Here is a 24,878-nt window from a genome sequence, read left to right as displayed (position 1 = left end):
AAGACGCGATGTCTTAGCGAGCACATCCCCCCAACCCATAGGTCAGTCGAGCTACGAAGACTCTGATTCTCATATTCATATGAGATACGTATGCAGTGGATGCGACATCCGCGCGAGTCATTTTCATTTAACCTTTTTTTTGTAAACAGCACAAGATAAACTCACACCCTTTAGACAAGAACTACAAAAATGGACCCCGTAGAGTACTACAGATGCGTAGGGGTGCTAATACCTTCCCTTCGCATAACCGACTCCCGAACCCAAGATTTGGTTGCAAGACCCCGTCCTGTCCTTTCCTTTTTCAAGTTTACTTCGAGCGTTTCATTTCCCTCCTTTGGGATGAATAACGCACGGTGGCGACTCTTCTGTCATTTTCTTTCGCCGGTTGTTTTTTCGCGCACTGTATTTTTCAGGTTGCGACACATACAAAGCGTCTCACTCTTAACTATAACAACCATCCATTCAAAATCCTCACTTAGGTATTATACGAATGAATGTTGTTTTCTAATGTTATCTAAGTTATACGTCTAACTTATAGCCTAAAATAGATCACTACGTTAGCTCACTTGATTCAACATGTAATTCTCACATTTTTTATTGGTTCAATGCATAAGATTTGTAGCAAGTGATTATTAGATGATACAATGCATATAGAAACATCAGAAAACAAGACATGAGGTAAAAAGCATGAGCCAATCGATTGGTTAGGGAGGCCCAATCGATTGGTCTATCTCACAATTCTATTTTTCAAGGAAAATAAAGGATCAATCGATTAGTGTTGAGTGTCAATCGATTAACATTTGAACGGAATTCCAATTTTCAAAGTCAGTGAGTTCATGCAATTGATTGGGGTCCAATGTCAACAGACTGGTTCCTAAAAAGTTTCACTTTCTTCAAACACAGGAAGACAACACAATCGACTTCCAACAATGGCCAATGATTGGTCCCAAACATTTTTTTTCACTTGTTCATAACTCAGAAGCTCTACCCAATTGATTGGTATGTAAAATGTTCCAGGACCAATCGATTGGTCCCTGCACATTTACAAAACTTTCCTCTGCAACAACACAGTTCTCAACCTTTTCAACAAAATACATACACACACACACACGCACACGCACACGCACACACACACACACACGCACACGTACACACACGCACGCACGCGCGCATACACACACACGCACACACGCACGCACGCGCACGCGCGCACACACACACACACAAGAGAGAGAAAACATTCGTCATATTAGCATGGATTCTTCTACTTAACATATGACTCTACAACTTTAATCTCTAGAAATTTTAGGGTTTCTAACAAGAACCCACCTTAGAAAATGGAAGAGGAGGTTGAAGGAAATGGTGAGATGAGATGATGATGAAGTGATGATGATGGAAATCCAAGTTTGCTTCCTCCTTCTTCTATCAACTAGCTTGTTTTCTTCTTCCCTTGAGTTTTCTTCTTTTCTCTCTATCCTCCCTTTCTATCTTTTCCTTTCTACTGATAAGTTGGAAATGAACATGGTACATAAGAGGTTGGTAGAAGAATAGAAGGTAGAAAGAACATATGGCCACAAATGAAAGGAAAAACATGTGGATAGAAAGAATAAAAATGGTAGTAACAAATATCTTAAGTGGTACAATACTTAATATTTGTTATACCAGAGCAATTGACTTATTATTAATGTTACCAAAATGCCTCAGTTAATAAAAGGTCAATCCTAGATAATATTAAGTAAGTCAATATGAATTCACTATTCTCTCTATTTATTCCAACTGATAATTTTTAGAGTATGTAGGATCTCAGTTGATCTCAACTAATATGAACTTGAGTATTTAAGGAAACACGGGATATTACATTCGTTGTGCTGTCATTCTTGTAAGTTGTATGGTAAAATTGTATTTATACTTGTGATGCATGATCAGGTTTGATCTTTGTTGATATTGATTTTTTAGGAGGGTCTTTGCTGTTTGATATAGAATATACTGTATTTCTTTATTTGGATTTATATTACCATTGCCCAAATTGATCACATTTTTTTGTTCTTGTCATTTAGTGATTTAAATTTCATGTGGATATAGCAAATTTGTGCATTTTCATTGTAATGTCTCTTATGTAGATTCATATGTTTGATTATTGATTGTAACTACATTGATCATCCTCTACTTTGCATGGACTGATTCTTGAGGAAGTGTATGAAGATTCTATGGAGCTAAATTACATTCTGAATTAGTCTTGTATGTTAGAATCTATTTAAGTATTTTCTGTCATTTTTATATCTGGTTTTGTAGATTAAGTGGTTCTGTTTTTTTTTGTCACACTAGTGTATATATTATGTTTGTAAATCATTAGTGATGTTAACAAGTACTGTTTCTTTAGTCAGTAGTAATTATTGAATCTTAAGACGAACTTGTAGTTGGCATAAAACATTTTCTTGATCTTCTAATTTGAATGCTTAAACTTTAACATTTCATTAAAAATTATACATAAACGAAGTTGATTTGATCCAAACACAATCACAATCTTATATGTCAGTTTTGTTCCCTTTGGGGCATCTAAGTGGATATTCTTGTCGAAAAAATATTATTCATACATCAAAACATACACTACATCGTATTTTACTGTTAACTTATACGGTCAATAGTAAAATATTATAATAATAAAATATTATTTTATAAAAATGATATAAATTTTTTATTTATTTAAGAGTAATCGTGTGATTAACCAATTTTATAACTTTATTAATCAATATTTAATATTTTATTAATCAATTTTGTTTTATTACTAAAAATTATTTTTATATCAGTGTGTTAATTAACCAACTTCATAATTTCATTAACCAATTTTTTTTATATTTTATTAATCAATTTTATTTTACCACTAAAAATTATTTTTAATATCTAAGTATTTATTAACCAACTTCATAACTTCATAAACAGTACTCAGACACTGTTGACAGGGGTATTGTTCATCTACACGCACTGTTCACATTGTACTGTTCATAAACGGTTCATACGATTGTTCATGTACAGATTTACTGTTCACCATATTTGTGAACAGTGCATGTGTAAATTAGAGTGTAAAGATAGCAATGCTTTGTCGTAGTTGTTTTCTGTTTGGATGGATAAAGTGTATTGATTTGGAATACAATCACCTGAAATTATGTTCTTTAAAAATAACTTTAATATTAGTTTCTTGTAAAAAAAAACTATGGAAAAAATTAAAATATAGATGAAAATTAGCAACAAAAAATTTCATCTTGTTCTTTTGTCAGAGAGGTTTCTGTACAGTTAGAGGCTTTGGTTGGAGATGTTGAAGATGCCGCTCTCTTTGTCATGGCTTGCCATACAGGCGACATGTTTTCATCAAACCTCCCAATTTCATTGATTTCTGATGTAAATACTATTCCTAGTTTTAGTTAGTCGATAAACATGTGTTGGAGTACTAAATTAATTACGGATTATGGATTGTTATGTTATTCATGAATGTGCTATGTTGCAGGATAATACAAGAAAGCATGACAAGTTGCTTCAGGCCATAAAAGCCATGAATGATATTGAACAAGTATTGGTCTTCATTGTGAAATTCCATCATCAATGAAAGTGTCTTCTGATGTATATGTTGATGTTAGAGTAGATACGCCATTTGAATGAATGAATTCCCAACTGTAGATTATACTTTTTGATATGATTTGATTTTGGTTTAGAAGAGCTATTATGTATCCACTTGGGAACAATGTCGACGACTTATCAATTTACTGGAGGCTGTGCAAACTGCTAACATGTTTGAAGGCTAATATGTCTGGATGGAGCACATATGTCTAAAGGATGGTATTATCTTCTATTGGTTTTCAAGAATAATTTAACTTTTTAAATTATTATCTTTTAAATAAATTTGAATGGTTGAATATGGTTATTCAGGGGTAGGAAAAAATAAACAATTCACATATTTTATAATAAATTCATGTATACATACCACCACGGTTGGAATTTAACACCGTGGTGAAATGTTAATTTTATATGCGCTTTAATTAAATTGTTGTTGTTGAGTTTCGAATCCATAATATATATATATATATATATATATATATATATATATATATATATATATATATATATATATATATATATATATATATATATATATATATATATCAATGGTTGTTTAAGATAATTGTTGTGATAGGCAGCGTGCTACCTAGTATATCACTACGGCCACACGCTCGTGGTGGAAAGGAGCATACTTAAAACCACATCTTACATTACCACAGTTGGTCAACTATGACGGTATCCCTTTACCAATCATTATGAAAGGGTCTTTACTTAGTAGTGTATTTGAAATAAGAACAACGTCGGAGTGATGACATCAAGAGACAAAATATCAATTATAATATTTTTTATCAAGTAGAAGGTTCTAGGATCTGTGGAGCAGACATAGAAATGTCCTAAAAGCACATGATCCAAGAAGGAAATCAGAGAAGTGCAGTCAGATAACAAAAAATATATATATCTTGCCACATCCTAGTTTGGATGATTTTGATTGAATTTAAGGGTCGATGACCAGCACAAACCCTAGTAAGATCTATTTAAAAAGGACAACATACGTTAATTATGGTACATACAAAAATTCCTTAAAATTTTATACCTTTTCTATCTTACATCCATTTACTTGGGCATCCTAGTGTGTGCAGGTACCACCCCCACCAAATAAATAGAGCATCTAGGAAGATATTCATCTTTAGTGAAGACGATCGGAACCTGATCATCTTCAAGAAGAAAATTCCTTGAAGGAAGAAACATTGGCGATGTTTTAGGAGCAAAAAATAAAGTTCTAATCATGTTTCTTAAGATTCAGGAAATCGCAAACTGAGGAAGAAGACGAACCTGAAATTCCAACCTTCCATAATTTATGGCAATCACGATCATAAAGAGTATCCCACGTTGAGAGGTTGGCCTCATCACTTTGTCATTCGGCCAAGAAATCCATATCCATTAACTTTTGAAAGTTTAGGCTCTTATACCCCCCTCTTTTGGACGGGGACATTTAAGCTCCAAAGGTTGTTAAGATGGATCCATCATCAAGAAGGAAAAAATATAATTCACATTGAACGTTGTAGCCATGGTCAGGTTTAGAGGATTGAGGAACGAGTTTATCAACTTATTCATGGAGGCTTTTATGTGCACTTGCCATATTGGTCAGTTTTGATTGAATTTTATATACGAGGACTTGCGAAAACCAAATAAGATCTCAATAGAAAGGAAAAAAGGCCAAATTGGGTAGCTATTGTTCTAAGCCAACCTGAAGGACCTTGAAAAATCCAAGTCGATCATGACGGTATAACCTACAGTTCATTAAAGGTCTCATACCTTCAAAAACCTTCCCGATCATTGAATATAGTTACGCTCAGGGACCCGAGAGATATCAATTGTAAATAACATCCACCGACCATCCGCGAAGAGCGGCACACAAGTAGCCATTTCATTATTTTTAATCTCTCTATAAATATAGAGTTGATGCACATCGAGCTAACAAGTTCAAACACAATTTTCATTCACTCTTATTCTTCATATACTGACTTGGACATTGAAGTGTTAACCTTTCAGGTACCCCCACTCCACTGCATTGGATGTCGCAATTCACCATCACCTACACTTAAACATTTCATTTATGGTTCCAAAAAGGAACAATGGCTCCGTCTGTGGGAATCGATTCTTAATTCCAATTATTTCCACAGATATGCGTTTGTTATTCGATTTTCACAGTTCATAACTCATTCTGATTAGCGCAGCTTCAGTCTCACTTCTTAAAAAAAAATTGGATCACCAATTTTTATCTTCATCAGATAAGGATGGATCCAAGACTACCAGATCCTCTGCCGCATGATAAGTTGTCATTGTTTCCTTAGCAACGAGTAATCAACTGCCTCTTCCTCTACAACAAAATGCCCTAAATCCTAAAATTTTAATTTCTTCACACTCAAATCAAGTTTGAGCTTCAAAATTGGCAAGGTCAGTTCCGGTCAATATGGTGGAGGCCCCTGTTATGATTCCAGCTATGCAACATGAAACCTTACATCGCTTCCACACTATACAAGCAATCCTCGACGTACAAGATGCTAATGAATTACTGAACATTGTGTTCAACATTGTTTGACAACAAAACTAAAATTCTAATGAAGAAAGGCTTCAACACCTTGAAGAAATCCTCCCCAATTCTCTTTCCTGCGAGAATATAATTCAAGAAGTTATTTCAAGAAAGACTCACGTTGCGATCCCATACCAGCCAGGACGAAGGGATTTGAGGCTCCCAATCAAAGGAGCGATGCAAAATTATGAAACATCAGACTCCACCTCTGAGTCCTAGAGGAGGCCGATAAAGTTATATGCTGACCTAAGTTCAAGAGGGAATCCACCAAAATAAGATGCAACCGAAGCACCTATTGTTCGAATGAATTTGGGAAAGTGAGATCCCAAAGTCTATGGAGAAGCCACCCAAGCTAACAAATTATGAAGGAAAGGGAGATCCTGATGAGAAAGTGCAGTTGGTAGACGAACGCTTGAGTTACTTTGGTGTTGATGACCCCTTCAAATTTAAGTTATACACGTCAACCTTAATCGGACCAGATCGATTATGGTTCAACGACCTACCTAACAGATGCATTGATTCTTGTGGGAAATTTCATAAGAGGTTTTCAGCATAATTTATAGCCTAGAAGTGAAGTCCTATCATTCAAAGGAAGAAAGAAAGCTTGCAATCGTATATCGATCAATTTACTCAAGTCTCGATTGGTGTAGATGGTGCTCAAGAAGGCTTATAGTGTTGGATTTTTTAGAATGACCTTCTGAGCGACCATCCTTTCAAGAAAAAACTGGAGAAAAGGAAGGTAAATTCGTTCAAGAGATGTTGACCATGGCCAAACCATTCATGAATTTAGAATAAATATTGACCATACATTTTGATAACCCCACGTCTAGCGAGTCTCACTTTGGTCTCTTGTCAAGAAGAGAACCTCACCAATGTCATGATGACTCCGACTAGAGCATATAAGGGAAGTATGACAAATGCACCCCGTTGATAGTCTCTCGTGAGAAGATATATCAAGAATGTGTGAACACTAAATTTTAAAAGGCAGGAATACGACCCACATATCTCGTTAGAGAGACATCCCAGACTGATAGATCAAAATATTATCGATTTCATAAAAGCCAAGACCACAAAACTTATGATTGCATCCAGCTGAAGGATGTCATCGATGTACTGATAAAGAGAGGTCGACTGACTAGATACATTAAGGGAGGCATGTGACACATGGGATCATGTCTTAAAGGTAATCTGCCACAGAGACAATTATAACTGAGACGAGCACGGAGAACAAGGAGACTAGATAAGGAAAACATCCCTATATTGCTTCCATTACAGGAGGGGCACCTCAGGGGAATCTCCCCTCCAAAGGTACGATGAAAAGAACAATCCCAAAAATGTTGGTTGTGTACTATAAAGAAAGAAATACATCTGTAAAAATTCAAGACCGTCTTATGTTGGGGTTTCGGGACTCGAAAAAAGCAACAGGTATTCTGAATGAGATTTTCCCCTCGTGATAATCACCAAAATTGGAAAGTTTGATGTGTCTCGGATCCTCATTATGGAGGCAATTCCTACGACACCATGTATTCAAAACTATTCGAGAAGATGAACCAGGATCGAAGAAAATTGCTGGTGTATGAAGGCTCTGACCTTCAAGCGTTCAATGGAACCTCAACCCGTCCCTAGGGATATGTTGAACTAATAGTTTCCTTCGGGATCGGAAAATACATTCGGGTAGTGAATTCTCATTTTCATGTTGTTCCTCGCAGGAGTGTGTATAATTGCATCTTGGGACGACCTTTTGCGCCCATGCTAGACGTTGTTGATTCACCATTCCATCTCAAACTTAAATACCACAATCTATAGGGATATTCGGCTACCATTAATGATGTTTTCAAAGGACCAAATAGAATATACCAAGCACTCCAAAAAGATCAAGGAGAAGGCATAACCATGGAGCTCAACATCACTTCCCTCATCGGACAAATAAAGAACATGGGTATCAACCCTATAAGAAGTGTCTAAAGAGGTCATAAGGAGCGAATAAATAAGTGGTGGTGGCCTCTCCTGGTTATGTTTTTTGTTCCTCAATCATACCAAATGCTATGCTTATGTCATTTACCAATTATATGCATATATCGTTGTACACACTACGCCAAAAAGGTTTTTTAACAGCGCATCTTAGACAGCGCTTTTAAAAGAAAGTGTTGTCTAAGGTTAAAATAAAAATAAAACACGGAAAATGTTCTAAAAAAATAATGAAAGCGCTGTCTAAGGGGGGGTCTTAGACAGTGCTTTTAGAAAGCGCTGTCTAAGACCCCCCCTTAGACAGCGCTTTTAGAAAGCGCTTTTAAATATAGACCTTAGTCAGCGCTTTTGAGAAAGCACTGTTTAAAGTCTTTCAATTAAAAAAAAAATTAAAACCAAAAGCGCTGTCTAAGGTGGGGGTTTAGAAAGCGCTTTTGGAAAGCGCTGTCTAAGGCATATCTTAGAAAGCGCTTTCCACAAAAGCGTTGTCTAAGGTCTAATTAAAATTAAATTTCAGACTTCTATTTTCGTTCTCAGTTCTTTTTGTTTTCCCTCCTGCGATTAAACCCCTCCAGCGAACCCTAACAGCGAACGAGAATACATTGTAATCATTCGGTTTCAATACCAGAAAGTGTTTGAAGAATCGGTTTCAGAACGTCATTTCTACTGCGGTATGTTCTTCATTTCTGCATTTTTTCATTTCTGATTCAGTTCGTCATTTCTACTGCGTTTTGTTCGTCATTTCTTAACATTTTCATTCATTTGGTTTCAGGCATTGCAAGTGTTTGAAGAATATTTCATTTCTGAAAGTGTTTGAAGAATCCTTCATTTCGGTATGTTCTTCATTTAGGGAAATATCAGTATTTGTAAATAACTTCATCAGTATTTTTCATGCTCTGTTATTTTGTTTGGTTCAATGCTTGCTCTTTTTGTTTGTAAAATACACTGTTGATGCTCAATTGCCAACCCTAACTGAATGAGAAATAAAAATTCTTGTTCTTGTCTTTATGTAAGTGCAAGCATCTTTCTTTATCATCTAATATGCAAATATGAATACCTAACAATATCACATTAATTATGAGTACTATTTTTGTTGCATTATTCTACATGTACATCAAGTATTTTGTCCAAATATTTGAATATAAAGTTTAGGCGAGTAATGGGGTCCATTTATAGACTTTTAGATTGAACACATAAGATTTTGGACATGAAACATGGTTTTCCCACATAAAAAGGTAGGTAGGTAGTATTAAATTTCATACATTGTTTTGTTACAGTGTCTGTGTCTACTTGACTTTAAACTCTAAATATCATTTTGGATTTAGATGTTCAATATTGTTCAAACTTCATGTTTCCTTAGTGATTATACTTGAAGATTGAATAGGTAGTTTTTTTTCTTTTTAACTGTGAAAGTGTTGTTCATCTCACTTTCATTCTAAAGGAACAAGATTTCTCCCATAAAATGATTGAACGAACTCTAATATAGTTATAGGTATAGTTATAGGTATATTGTAATAGAAAAAGTTTGATTCTTGTAATATAAAAAATGAAAGTGATGAGGTAATTATAGTTGGTATATTGGCGTATCGGATACGTTATTGAAGTTTATATTAACATTGGTTATGTATAGGTTTTTGAAGTTTAAAATGAATTGAACTTTATAATTGTTAGGATATTCAAAGATACTACCTTAGTTATGTATTTTCGTCTGGATTAATTGTTTACTTTAATAAGTAGGAAAACCATGGATAAAACATGGATCTGTGCCGATCGAATGACCAAAGAGTACGAGAGTGGGGTTTTGGAATTCGTTAAGTATGCTGTTCAACACGCTGAAAACCCCAGACGAATGCATTGTCCTTGCTTGCGTTGTTGTTATATTGGTAAGGTTGACGCACATGGATTGAAATCGCATTTGCTGAGGCATGGAATTGATCAAAGTTATCAGTGTTGGATATTTCATGGTGAGAAAATTAACGAGAATGTTGAATCGAGTGGAAAAAGTAATACGACCTATGCTTCATACGACAAAGACACGGAAACATACGATTGTGATCGAGTTGAAGAGATTGTAGAAGCACTGGAAGAAGATCTTCATGATTGTCCTGAAATGTTTGAGAGGATGGTAAGCGATGCAGAGAAACCGTTGTACAAAGGTTGCACTAAATTCTCAAGACTTTCTGCGGTATTAAAGTTGTACAACTTAAAGGCGGGCAATGGATGGTCGGATAAAAGTTTCACAGAGTTGTTGGCCCTTATGAGAGAAATGCTACCGGATGATAATGTTCTTCCTAATAGAACCTATGAGGCAAAAAAAATGTTGTGCTCTATTGGCATGAGCTATGATAAGATACATGCTTGTCCTAACGATTGCATTTTGTTTCGTAACGAATATGCAATGTTAACTGAGTGCCCTAAATGCGGTTTGTCTCGATATAAGAAAAGATTATCTCCCACAAAAGTCTTATGGTATTTTCTGATAATTCCGAGATTTAGGCACATGTTTCGTAGTGAAACCGATGCAAGACATCTTACTTGGCATGCAGATGAAAGAATTATTGATGGAAAGTATCGGCATCCGGCTGATTCACCACAGTGGTCGAAGATTGATAATGATTATCCTGAGTTTGGATCAGAAGCAAGAAACCTTCGATTGGCATTATCTACTGATGGAATGAACCCACATGGTCTTCAAAGTATCTCACATACCACATGGCCTGTGATTCTTATGATTTATAACCTACCTCCGTGGCTATGTATGAAGCGTAAGTACATGATGTTATCTATGTTAATCTCTGGGCCTAAACAACCAGGGAATGACATAGACGTATACTTGACACCTCTGATCGAAGATTTAAAGATTTTGTGGGAGAACGGTGTGGAGGTTTATGATGGATATAGGAAAGAAAGTTTCAATTTGAGGGCGATGTTGTTTGGCACAATTAATGATTTTCCAGCATACGGGAATCTATCTGGGTATAGCATTAAAGGTCAACGTGCGTGTCCTGTTTGTGAAGACGGAACCGATACGATTCGATTGGAACTTTGCCAGAAGAATGTGTTTCTCGGTCATCGTAGATTCTTACATTCTAAACATCACTACCGTGGGTGGAGAAAAGCATTCAATAGAGACACCGAACATCGTAGAGCTCCACCCGCATTGTCAGGTGAACAAGTTTTTGAAAAGGTGAAAGATGTGCGTACTGAGTTTGGCAAGCCTTTTGCACATAAGATTGTGAAAGGTGGGTGGAAGAAAAGGTCGATATTTTTTGAATTGCCATATTGGAAGTCTTTGTACGTGAGACATTTTCTCGATGTTATGCATATTGAAAAAAACGTATTTGAAAGTGTTATCGGTACATTACTCAATATAAAAGGCAAGTCTAAGGATGGCCTTAAAGCAAGGGAGGACATGTTAAAAATGGGAATGAGAACTGAATTAGCACCCGTGAAGAAAGGAAGACGAACATATCTACCACCTGCTGCTTTTACTTTATCTAGAAAGGAGAAAAAAAAATTGTGTAAGTCTCTGAGTGAAGTTAAGGTTCCAGAAGGATACTCATCTGATATCAGAAGACTTGTTTCTATGAAAGACCTCAAGTTGAAGAATTTGAAGACACATGATTGCCATGTTATAATGGAACATTTTCTACCGATAGGTATACGTTCTATTTTGCCAGAAAAAGTAAGAAGTGCCATAACTAAATTGTGTTTTTTCTTTAGGTCAATTTGTAGTAAGGTGATTGATCCCGAGATCTTACCAACACTACAAAAAGAGATTGTAATTACCTTGTGTGAGCTTGAAATGTATCTTCCTCCGTCTTTTTTTGACATAATGGTTCATTTAGTTGTTCATCTTGTGAAAGAGACACAGTTGTGTGGACCAGCTTATATGAGATGGATGTACCCTGCTGAACGGTATATGAAAATATTAAAAGGGTACGTGAAATCCCGAAGTCGACCAGAGGGTTGTATTGTTGAACGATACATTGTTGAAGAAGCTGTTGAGTTTTGTACTGAATATTTGTCTAACGTTCAATCGATTGGACTCCCCAGAGCTCAGATTTTCGACAAAATGGAAGGTAAAAAATTAATTGGGAATAAAATTGTGACAATATCAAGGGATGAACGGGATCAAGTTCATTTGTATGTTCTGCACAATAATAATGAGGTTGAGCCATATGTTGAAATGCACAAGGATGTACTCCGAAGGTTAAATCCGAACAGAAATGAAAATTGGATAGTTATAGAGCACAATCAAAGTTTCATACAATGGTTGAAGGATCATATTTATTTGAAGCGCTCTTCAGATCCTTCTTCGGTAACAGAAATGTTGAGATGTTTGGCATATGGTCCAAGTTTGCATGTGTTTTCTCATAGCGCATATTCAATTAATGGATACACATTTTATACCAAAGAACAAGATGATAAGAGTACTATGCAAAATAGTGGTGTCACCGTGCTAGCTGAAGCAATGCATATATCAAGTATGAAGGACTTAAACCCCAAATATGCAAATTTGTCATATTTTGGAGTTATTGAGCACATTTGGGTGTTTGACTACGAGAAGTTTCAGATTCCCATCTTTGGTTGCAAGTGGGTGAATAGTAAGGGCATTCGAATGGATAAGTCTGGATTTTTGCAAGTTGATCTTACTAGGGTGGGGTACAAAGATGAACCTTTTATTCTAGCATCTCAAGCTAAACAAGTGTTCTATGTGAATGACCCGAAGAGTACAAAATGGTCTATAGTGCTTTTCTCTAACAAAGTGACTGATGATAGCGGTGTCGATCAATGTGATATTGATGTTGAGAATGAGTCATGCATTAGACGGAATGAGTTGAATAGAAATGATGAAGTTGAGGATCTTATACCGGATGAGTCATATATAAGAAACGATCATAATGAGGGAATTTGGATCAATTCATCCGTACGCATTGCTAAGAAACAAGTGATTAATATTCCAACAAAGAAAAGAAAGAGATGTTAGTGACTTAGGTAAATTATCCATGGTTTCTTTATTTTTTTTTCAATTGTTTTCATTATAAGTTATATGTGATAATGCATGATTTCATTATATTTTTGTTTTCAATTGCTTTGATTATAAGTTATATCTGATAATGCATGATTTCTTTATTTTTTGTTTTCAATTGCTTTGATTATAAGTTATATCTGATAATGCATGATTTCGTTATATTTTTGTTTTCAATTGCTTTGATTATAAGTTATATCTGATAATGCATGATTTCTTTATTTTTTTGTTTTCAATTGCTTTGATTATAAGTTATATTTGATATTTGATGGTTTCCTTGGTTTATTACAGGTTAGACATGGCTGATGACCAACATGAGGAAGTTAGTAAAAAAGTATCCGCGGAAGAAGAAATTCGAAGAGGCATCACAGTAATGAGAATGGTGGTCCAAGGAAGATCTCGAGGCATCATACTAGATGTCTATTGGAGCAACCAGGGACAGCTTATAGAACCTAATGGGCATACCTTAACTAGTTTTATCGGTGCACTAGTAAGGAATGAAATTCCCATTACATGTGATGATTGGAGAAACAAAGAGCTGAATGAGTCCAAAGAAAAAATTTGGAGTGAGATAAAGGTACAATCATTTGGCCCTTAATTATACGGTATCAATTATGTTTTTTCAATTACCGATACTAACTATTAATCTGTATGTTTTTCTTAGCGATGTTTTAACATCGAAGAAGAAAGAAGAGGTTTTTGTATGAAATTGGCCGGAAAGCTTCTAAGAGGGTTTCAGACATTTTTATCATCCAAGTTCCTTAAGGATGCGGATGGTAATTTTGTGGATGCGGAGCTTCCTAAAAAATATGAAAGTTTGATATCGGCTGAAGAATGGGAAGCTTTCAAATCCAAAAGACAAGACCCGGTTTTTCAAAGAATAAGTGCTACAAATCGGGAAAGAGCATCAAGTCCCGCATATCCGTACCGAAAAGGACGTGTCGGATATGGACGCTTAGAACAATCCATGGTAAGTATTTATAAATTGCGATAACAAATTTGTTCATCATATATTAGTTTTATCTGATCAAATTGTATGACTTAATGTGTAGCTGCAGAAGGAGGAAAGTTCAGAAACATCTCTTCCTGCACATGTTTTGTGGAAGGAAGCCCATGTGGGCAAATCTGGAGTTCCTCAAGAAGAAGTTTTACACGTATACCAGAAATGTGTAAGTATAACATTTTTTCATTAATTGAATAACATTTTTATACACAAATATTTGACAAGTATACGGTATTCATCTGATTTTTCAGGAGGAGCTATCTCAGTCTTTATCTCCCGATGATACTAAGGGCATACTTAGTCGGGCATTAGATGTCCCTGAGTATTCTGGTCGGGTGAGGGGTAAGGGATTTGGAGTCACTCCGACCTCCCTGAGTATAAAAAAGGAAAGGCTCCTAGTAATCGGGAGCTTCATGCAAGATTGGAAGCCATGCAAGCTGAGCTTGATGCATTGAGGAGAGAAAGAGAGGCTAGCGCCTCAACAGTATACAGAGATGCTTCGGACAAAGACAGTATCAACTGTACCTTTCAGCCGAACATTCCAGAGGTAATTACATATAATTGTCTTAAATTGAACTATTTGCTTAAATTATGTATTTGACATATATACACATTAACGATTTCTTGTTATTATTGGTTTTAGGGCATTCCCCATTGTCAGCTGTATTTGTCGTCACCATACTATCGGATGGTTGGCAAGGGAAAAGTGCATAACGTTAGCGGAGTATTACTCCACACTAGAGAACTCCCTGCTGGATGTTTGAAGGTATCAGTTGATATTGCAGTTGAGCCGAATGCAGCATTACCATATCCTAGCGATGATTCGGATGCAACAACGGTGCACGAAGCAGTAGGTTCGTTTGTTGCATGGCCGACAAACCTCATATGCGTAGGATATGAGGTATGCTTAAAACTTATGTTAACTTTAATGTGTATATTCAAAGTTTAAAATTTATGCTTAAAATTTTACTTACATATTTTCCTTGGTTATGTTAAATAGACTCCCACAAAATCCAAATCAAAAGATAATGCGATTCCACGGCATACCGAGTCCACGGTTTCAAGAAAAGAGGTAATATACAATTATATGACATATATTCATGGAAGTTGTTACATTCTTAATTTGATCTAACTATTTATATGACATGTAGCTTCAAGAAAATGAGGTTAGCAATGCCTCCGCACAACAAAAAAAGGAGGTTAGCAACGCCTCCGCACGGGTAAAAAGTTCTGGTGCTAAGAAGACCGTAGCTAGGAAAAAACCTACCACCAAGTATAGGTCGTGCCTCAGGACATTTCTAGAGATGACCGATATACCGACCGGAGGTGTTCGGACTGTACATATGGAGGTAGGGATTTTCGGCTTTGATTACGACCAAATGATTGGTAATGAAGACTTCATGCAAGTTTTTAGTCATGAAGAAATCGGCGTCACCGTTGTCAATACATGTATTAGGTAAATCCGGTCTACTTTGTTTTATTAATTAAACAACTTATGTTAATGATGTTTACTTTATGTTAATGATGTTTTTATATTAGGTTTTTGTATGACAAATTGATGCGCCCCAATGGTTTGGACGTGTCATTCGGATTCTTAGCACCCGCGACCGTCAACTTAGGTTTAATCTTAAGTAGACCGGATACCGTGACGGAGTACGTTCTTCGGATCCTCATGGACAATAAAGATGCGGAGAAGTTGTTTTTTATACCGTTTAATACCGGGTTAGCATTTCATTCTAAATTCATCTATTATAATTATTTTCCAAGTTACCATCTAACATTTGCCTAATCATTACAGTGGACATTGGTTGTTGCTCGCAATCAATCCTATCCGAGAAATTGTGTATTATCTTGACTCGTTAGGAAATGATTGGACAACATACCCGGATATGAAGGTCCTAATTGACACGTAAGTGAGAATGTTCAAAATTTTTTTTAGTTTATGTGAATTGTTCTAATTGCTTCATTTTTATTTTATTAGCGTCCTATAAGCTTTTCGGGCCCAACGAGATATCCAAACCTCAAGGAGGGGCGCCAACTCCATTACATGGATTAAAGTGGCGGTATATTTTTAATTACCACATTTTTTATTATATTAGTGATGACACTTGATAAAACTTAGGATTTATAATCCATATATTTTTTTTTCATATGTAGTGTCCTCAACAACGTAATCAAATAGATTGCGGGTATTTCATGTTGAGGTTTATGCGAGATACTCTTGCTTTGGGCCGATTAAAGATTCCCACCGATGTATGTATTTCTAACTTATGAGTTATTTTTATATTTACACATATCTCATATAATTAAATAGTTGGAATTAATTCAAAATATGTTATATTATTATGTAGTACTTTGATGAATTCAAGTGTGCATTTTATACAAAGGATCAAGTGGACGAAATCAAAGAGGAGTGGTGTCAATTCATGATAAAGCTCAATGTTTGTTCATAAATTTGTGTAATTAATGTGTACATTTGTAGTATATGTTATGACTTGTAAATGTGTACATAAATTTGTATATATTTTGATACATTTAAGGCAAAATTGGTTTGAATTGGTATATATATATATTTGTTAGCCAAAAATTGGTAGAAAAAAGGCCAAAATGGCATATATAAAATGTGATAATTGTCTGTCAAAATCTGGTTGAAAACAGGTAGAAATTCTGGTTTATAAACCTGGAAAAAATGTGGTTTAAAACAAAAGCTTCAAAAATTTTCGTATACCTTAGACAGCGCTTTTGTAAAAAGCGCTGTCTAAGGGGGGGATTAGAAAGCGCTTTAGGCAAAAGTGCTGTCTAAGGGGGGGCTTAGACAGCGTTTTTTGAAAAGCGTTGTCTAAGGTATACCTAAAAAAATTAAAATAGGAGGGTCTTAGAAAGCGCTTTTGGCCAAAGCGCTGTCTAAGGGGGTGGGGCTTAGACAGCGCTTTTCAAAAGCGCTGTCTAAGGTATACCTAAAAAATTTAAAATAAGAGGGTCTTATAAAGCGTTTTTGGCCAAAGCGCTGTCTAAGGGGGGGGGGGGGGGCTTAGACAGCGCTTTTAAGATTTAAAAAAGCGCTGTCTAAACCTTTAGCAGCGGAGGTTTAGACAGCGCTTTAAAGCGCTGTCTAAGGCTAAAAAAAGCGCTTTCTAAGGTCTTGTTTGTTGTAGTGACAATAGGAAATTTGAGGTACAACCAAAGACATTGATTCGTGGAACATAAGGAGTCAGGGATAATGTCGAAAATGCTTTGTACATCCGGCTAAAGTAATCAGTCCCCCACATAAAGTTATGGGTGTTTCCAGAGACGCTTTATATATCCAGTTAAAGCAATCAAACTCGCATATAAAGTTATGGGTGTTTTTGGAGACGCTTTGTACGTTCGGCTAGAATAATCAATCCCCCACATAAAGTCATGTGTGTTGACGGAGACTCTTTGTACCTCTGGCTAAAGCAATCAATCCCCCACTTAAAGTCAGGTATGTTTTTTAAGACGCTTTGTACGTCCGAGTAAAACAATCAATCCCTCACATAAAGTTAAATATGTTATCGGAGACACTTTGTACGTTTAGCTAAAGCAATCAATACCATACATGAAATAACAGCTCACCCCGTCTGGAAGCTAGCCATTCAATATGTCGTGGTGGGTTGGCCACACGTCTACCTCTAACTTAGTTTTCATATGGAAGGCGGAAGGGGGAAGGCCCTAGTGACGTCCAATAATATTTGGGTGAAGACCTCGCAAGTTCATAAGGATCCAAATTTGTGCACTCAGGATCACGCCGAATACCTCAAAACAGGTACCAAAAGGTAATAAAAACCGTATTCCTTCTTTGTCATAGCGATGTCCAATAAACTTTGAGGGCTAACCTTGTAACTTCATAAAGACCCGGAGTTTTACACCTGGGATAGTGAAAAAATCCTTAGAACGAAGACGTCTAATTAACTTTGAGGGAAGACCTCCTAAAGTCACACAAAAATCATGATACATGCACTCAGAGTCATACAAAAACACCTTCGATTCAAGTGGTTTGTGTATGTTTTGGCGAGATTTTGAGGTTAAGTTTTTTTCTTGGATATGTGGACTCCGATACGGCCAATTGAGGGAGAATTAGGAAGTTTTGTTTCCGGATTCGGATTCGGGAAGGAAAATAAGGTGAGTTTGGGTTTAGGTATTTCGTGTTTGGGGTCTTTTTATAGCGGTGGCGGCCACCGCGCGCCACCTCTCCTCCGACAAAGTGTTGGTGTCTAGTTTTGTGTGTTTACAAAGAGGTTGTGAACTTGAAGAGAGAGAGAGAGAGAGAGAGAGAGAGAGAGAGAGAGAGAGGATAGAGAAGTGGTTTCACCAAATGAATCCTTCTCTCTCCAAATCCCTAATTTATAGGGTTTTCATTTTTTTATTTTTTTATTATTTTGAGTGACATGTGGTGGTCATGCAAGGCCACATGTGTCTGCTCCCACGCGTGTCTTCCTTGGTCTTACCATGTACTAACATCTTTCTCAATCGAAAGATCGTTTAAATTATTATTAGTATGTGTGATCGTCGGTTATGATAGAGTCCATTTTTTACTCTCCTTGGGCCTCCTTACACGTGGGCCAATGCCCATTTTTCTTTTGCCATCCCCAAGTCCACTACGAGTAACGCTTATGATGGGCCTTTTTTGTGTTCAACCACGCCTATTTAGTCTTCTTTTTTTTCTTTTTTTTATATAGTTTAGTTTTATTTATTAATAATATTTGGTTAGTTTAATTAATTAATATTACTTGATTAACTAATTAATCTTAATTAACCATACTAACAAATTTTAACTTTATTTTAGGTCGGTTATTTATTTTATTTCTATATAGACTTAGATTTTAATCATATGGGTTGATTTTATTTATTTATGTATTTTTTTTTCTATTATCCCCATTTGATAGCAAGTATATCCCCGTACCCATGACATGTAATAATTTTACTGTATTAGTTTATTTTGTTTTTATTTCTTTATGTTGATAAACTAAAACAAACCATTTTCAATAACATCTAAACACTCATCCAACGTCGAGTATCTTTTCTACTTAATTCTGATTCTTTTGTAAATCACTTCAAACACTTGATCCAACGTCAAGTGGTCTGTGTTCAAAAAAAAATTCGTAATAAATAATTCGATTGAAAAAGGATTTGGATGGAAGTAATTTTCTTCTTCTTTCCTGAACGTTCATGTGATGGCCGCACTTAGCCTACCGTATGAACATTCGTCAATCAAGTTAAATTACTTTTAAATAACCAAATCAAGTTAATTCTTTCATGGACAAAAAAGGATTAGGGCGGAAGTAATTTTCTCCTATTATCCCCAAGTATTCGTGTGATGGTCGCACTTAGCCTACCGTTTGAATACTCGTTACCCGTTTAAGAAACACAATTTGATTCGTCACACAAATTTTATAAATAATTCTTTTGAAAATGATTGGGACGTAAGTAGTTTTTTTCTCCTTTCCCGAATATTCATGTGATGGCGGCACTTAGCCTACCATTTGAATATTCTCCATTCACTCAAAATACTCAAACACATAAAACTTGTTTTTCTCCCTTGCACGACTATTAAAACCTTTTCAGAAACGAGTATGTTTAGTCATTTCGATGCAAAATAAACAAAAACTTCAGACTCCAAGAGCGAGTAGCAAGTAAAAGTTTAACCGCTCAAATGCGATCTAATCATCACTCTCTAAAAAGCAATCAACCGCTCAAGAAGATGGAGTATCCTTATGAGACTTTCTAATACTTTTCCTACGATTTCTTGTTCTTGATGCACTAAATTTGATGTTACAGGGAGTGAAATGCAGGAAAAGGAGACAATGAAACTGTCAAACTAGGAAGGAAGATTCATAAAAAGAAGAAAAGCACTTATTGTTAAAAATAAAGAATGTTCTAGAAGGAAAATAGGCTTCACCAAACACATCCAAGTATTTCACATGTAACACTTAAAAGTTTAAGTTCCCAAGAATCGTCATAAAGATATCTACGAAAAGACATTTGAAGTACAATGCATAGTTCCTCAAGGGAATTGAGAGATTCTTGTTCACTCATTTCAGAAACAACTAGTGAATGGTCTGCAACCGGGGTCACAACGCCAAGCCCCCGCCTACTTATGCATTGGCAAGGGCTTTTGGGGGTAACTATTCAGAGGCAACCAGAAAGACCCCAGAAAATCTAAGTTAATCATGACGGTATAACATGCAATTCATTAAAGTTTCCAGACCTTCAAGATCTTCAAGAGCCTTCCTGGTCGTTGAATGTTGTTACTCTCAGAGTCTCGAGAGATCTCATATGTAAAGCACATCCAACGACCATCCGCGAAGAGCAATACACAAGTAGCTAGTTTGTTATTTTTCCGCTCTCTATAAATATATAATAGACGCTAATCAAGGTAACAAGTTCAACCACAATTTTCATTCACTCTTATTCTTCATATGTAAACTTGGATGTGAGAGTGTTAACATTGTAGGTACCCTAATCAACTATATCAGAGACCGCGATCTATCGTCACCTCCGCTCAAACATTTCATTTCTGGTTCCAAAAAGAAACACCTATCATATCTGACAACCACTTAGTTGCAGGTACCCCATTCAACTGCATCGGAGACCGCGGTTTACTAGAAGGAACAATCACATATATTTATAATGAACATCAAAGATATTTCTTAGACTATTTCTTATCTTTGACTAAAAGAACATGAAAGTGAAAGATTTTGGCGTTAGGCAGGATGGGATTATGATTTAGAAACTCCTCTTGAGAAAGCCTTTCTTTTTTTAGAAATTTGTTTGTTTGAATGTTATAGATTTAAACCTGCATAGAATTTACGACAGTTGTATTGCCTCTGGCGGTGAAGGAAATTTTTCATTCGCCACCGCTTGATCTAACCTCTGCTTTCAAACTGAAAACAAACAAACGTAGCCAACACAATGGTATAGAAAGTTATTAAAACATAAACCCATTAATCATGCATATCCGTTTGGTCCCACTCCCACACATGTTCCACTATTTTTGTTATAAATGCTAACTAATGCAGGCCTTATCCTGACATGTTATGGTATGTAGTGTCCTGTGTAGCACCTACGGAGTAATTCTTAATCTTAACTATGGCAACGGAACATGTCCATCACATGAAGGGCGGCGTGGGAGAAACAAGCTATGCAAATAACTCCTCACTTCAGGTATTAACCATCTTCTCTTCTACCTCAACCTAAATAATTTGAGTAGATATGTGATATTCACCTCAAATTAATTCATTATGTAGTGATAATGGAAGTGAAAATCATACTTGAAGAAAATATGATATTGATCCTGTCCAACAAAAGTGTAAAAGGTTGTTGGAAAATAGCTGATTTAGGTTGTTCTTCAGGACCAAACACACTTTTGTGCATCTCTAATATCATGAACATCATTCATAACATTAACTTGAAGTTAAATCATGAGAAACCTTTATTCCAAATTCATGTCAACGATGTATTTGAAAATGATTTCAATACAATCTTCAAATTACTCCCTGATTTCTTCCAACAAGAAAAAGAAAAGCATGATGGAGAATGCTTCATAAGTGCAACACCAGGAAATTTTTATGGAAGGCTCTTTCCAAATAATTACATTGATTTTTTTCATTCATCCTATAATCTTCATTGGCTATCTCAGGTTAGCATGCCTCAAAACTACTTTTAACTTTGGCGTTTCTGTATTTTTTATATAGATTTTGCTATTAAATTACAACTAACTCTAGAGCATTGTCTGATAAGTTTATAAGAGTTTGTATTATTTTTATTTATTTTTATTAAACTATAAGTACCTCTAGAGCATGACCTGATAAGTAGAGGACTTTGAAAAAAGAGAATCATTAAGTGAAAAGAATAGAACAATTTATGTGATCAGGATTTTGGAGAATTTATGTTTGTTCAAAGGTCAAAATCCTCATAAATTGAAAGAACTAACAAATTGTGTTGGAGGAGAAGTTAGAAGGATTTAAAGAAATTGTTCAAATATAATTTATGTTTTATATTATTTTAAATTTGAAGTGTGGATCATGTGAAAATTTTAACAAATGATCTAAAATATATTTTAATATCATGTTAATGTATTCTTACAAAATCGATCAAATACGGAAATTCCAATAGTTTTATCGTATAAATAACATGCATTTGTTAGAAATTTAGCAAACTAAAATTTATGTAGTTCAAAATAAGTTATTTTCTTTAATTTTATTTTGAATATTTCAGTGTATCAAGAGTTTTGGAACAAGAACTAAGAACTAAGCACTCATTTACCGTTTATTATTTTATGTCATAGGCACCAGAAAATTTGGTCAAGAACGGAGAACCACTCAACAAGAAAAATATTTACATATCAAAAACAAGTCCTCCATCTGTTTATGATGCATATTTTAAGTAATTTGGAAGTGATTTCAAGAATTTTCTAAAGTTACGTTCTAAAGAATTAGCATTCGACGGTATGATGGCACTAACATTTATTGGCAGAGAATCAATTGATAAAATTACTTCTGTTGAAGGGGTAATTGGCATGGTACTCAACTAGAAAATAACTCAATTGATAAAATATGAAAATAACCATCTTTTCAATTTTTTTTCCAAAATAACCAACTTTGGGAGAGGATGCGCCGGGGGAGTTGACGCACCCCCAAAAAATTAGAGGAGGCGTCAGATGTATTGGCGCCAATGCATTGGACTCCTAAAGGAGGAGCAATGCATGTAGGCGCCATTGCCCTTGGCGCCTCCTTTAGGAGGGCCAAGTAGGCGCCACATGCATTGGCTCCTCCTTTAGGAGCCCAATACATTGGCGCCAATGCATCTGGCGCCTCCTCTAATTTTTTGGGGGGTGCGCCAACTCCCCCGACGCATCCTCTCCCAAAGTTGGTTATTTTGGAAAAAAAATTGAAAATATGGTTATTTTCGTTTTTTTTTTTTGAAAAACCTGATTATTTTAAAAAAAAAATCGATTATGAACCTAGTCAAATATTTATCATTTCACACATACCTTAGATGAACTTTTTTACTAAAATAACCATCCTTTTCTTTATTATATTTCAAACTAATCATCTTTCCCTCATAAATTTCATTATATCTGTTATTTAAACAAAAAAGTTCAATCATACAAGAGAGCCACTAGAATTAAAGCGTTCTCTACAATTTATTTATAAGGGGGCTTAATAGGATTAAAGTCCCTCTATAATTTATAAAGGGTGACAATAAAATTAAAGTTTCCTTTATAATTTATAAGGGTGCACCTAGAGGATTAAACTCCCTCTTGTCATTTATTTATCTAATTTTTAATATATATTATATTATACAATAATATAATAGTATTTGGATTACATATGGGAATAACATTCCACATTGCACAATAATTTTTAGAACTTGGTCAAATTAAGTGATTGTCGGTTCCATATCCAATTATATTATTAAAATTAACGTATCATGCTATTCACATATTAATCTAAATAATTTGGCCGACAGCCACTTAATTCGATCAGGTGGTAAAAATTAATGTACAAGTGGATTAAGACCCACGTGATGTGTGGTGATGTGTGGTTGTAAATTAGTTTATTCACATTGAATTTTAAATATATTAAAAAATTATTTTGAAAAACTTGATTATTAAATTTATATTATAGTAATTTATTATAAATTATAATTAAGACAATGATATGAATTAATCACATATAAAATAGATACAATTTATTTGAAAGGAAAATATATGCTTGTAAATTAAGAATGACATTCGTAATTAGCTTTGCAAACTTAAAGAACTATAAAATAATTGTTGTATTATTTTGATTCTCATATCTTTTTAGTAGTTATCTTTAATTTGTATATTTAATTTTAAGTTGTTAAAGGTGTGTATTCTGAGTGTTAAACAAAATTAAAAGTTTGTTTACAAATATTATCAAATAAAATTTTATTAGTTTTATAAAATTTATATTTATTTTTGTCAAACTTTAGTTATCTAATGAATAAAAGGTTGAAAATACTAGTTGCTATATTAATTTAATTTTTATTAATGGGATTGTAAAAATTTATTTGATTTTGTTGTTGATATCAATTCACATATAAGTGTTCTATTTTAGACATTATTCTCAATATTTTTATTATACTCATTAAAGTCAAATGTCTATTTTAAAGTTGAAATTTAGGAATATATATAATTAGAACAGTGATTTTCTTCTTAGATCATTTTTATTAAAAATGAGAATTTTCTTCGTTTTTCCAAGATTCGAACTCGTGACCTTCAATGAAGATTAAATATTCTATTTATCTATTTGAAAAATGAAAATAATATTTTGAAGGAGCCGCATAGGACAATAGGATGATGTGGCACAAATGAAATAGAATTATTAATATGTGACGCAATATAATCTAAAGTTTCAGATTTAATATATTATATAGATACTACTTGCAAATGTAATCTAAATATTATTATATTAAAATAATAATAAATTTTATAATATTATATAATATAATATATATTAAAAATTAACTAAATAAATTAAAAAGAATGGTTTTATTCCTATTGATGCTCCTTATAAATTATAAATTATAGAGGAGACTTTAATTCTATTGACACCTCATACAAATTATAGAACGGGCTTTAATCTTATTGTCGCCTCTTTATAAATTATAGAGGGAGGTTTAGTTCTATTGACACCTCATACAAATTATAGAACGGGCTTTAATCTTATTGTCGCCTCTTTACTAGT

General features: G+C 34.7%; 1 pseudogene; it reads left to right on the top strand.

Annotated features, from left to right (window-relative positions):
• Positions 1–20,594: 20,594 nt before the first annotated feature.
• On the top strand, positions 20,595–22,703 carry LOC127129138 (probable jasmonic acid carboxyl methyltransferase 1; annotated as a pseudogene).
• Positions 22,704–24,878: the final 2,175 nt, after the last annotated feature.

This window comes from Lathyrus oleraceus, chromosome 3 (genome assembly GCF_024323335.1).
Source record: "Lathyrus oleraceus cultivar Zhongwan6 chromosome 3, CAAS_Psat_ZW6_1.0, whole genome shotgun sequence".
Lineage (NCBI taxonomy): Eukaryota > Viridiplantae > Streptophyta > Magnoliopsida > Fabales > Fabaceae > Lathyrus > Lathyrus oleraceus.
The sequence above is the reverse complement of the archived record's forward strand: the minus strand, read 5'-3'. Positions and strand labels throughout refer to the sequence as shown.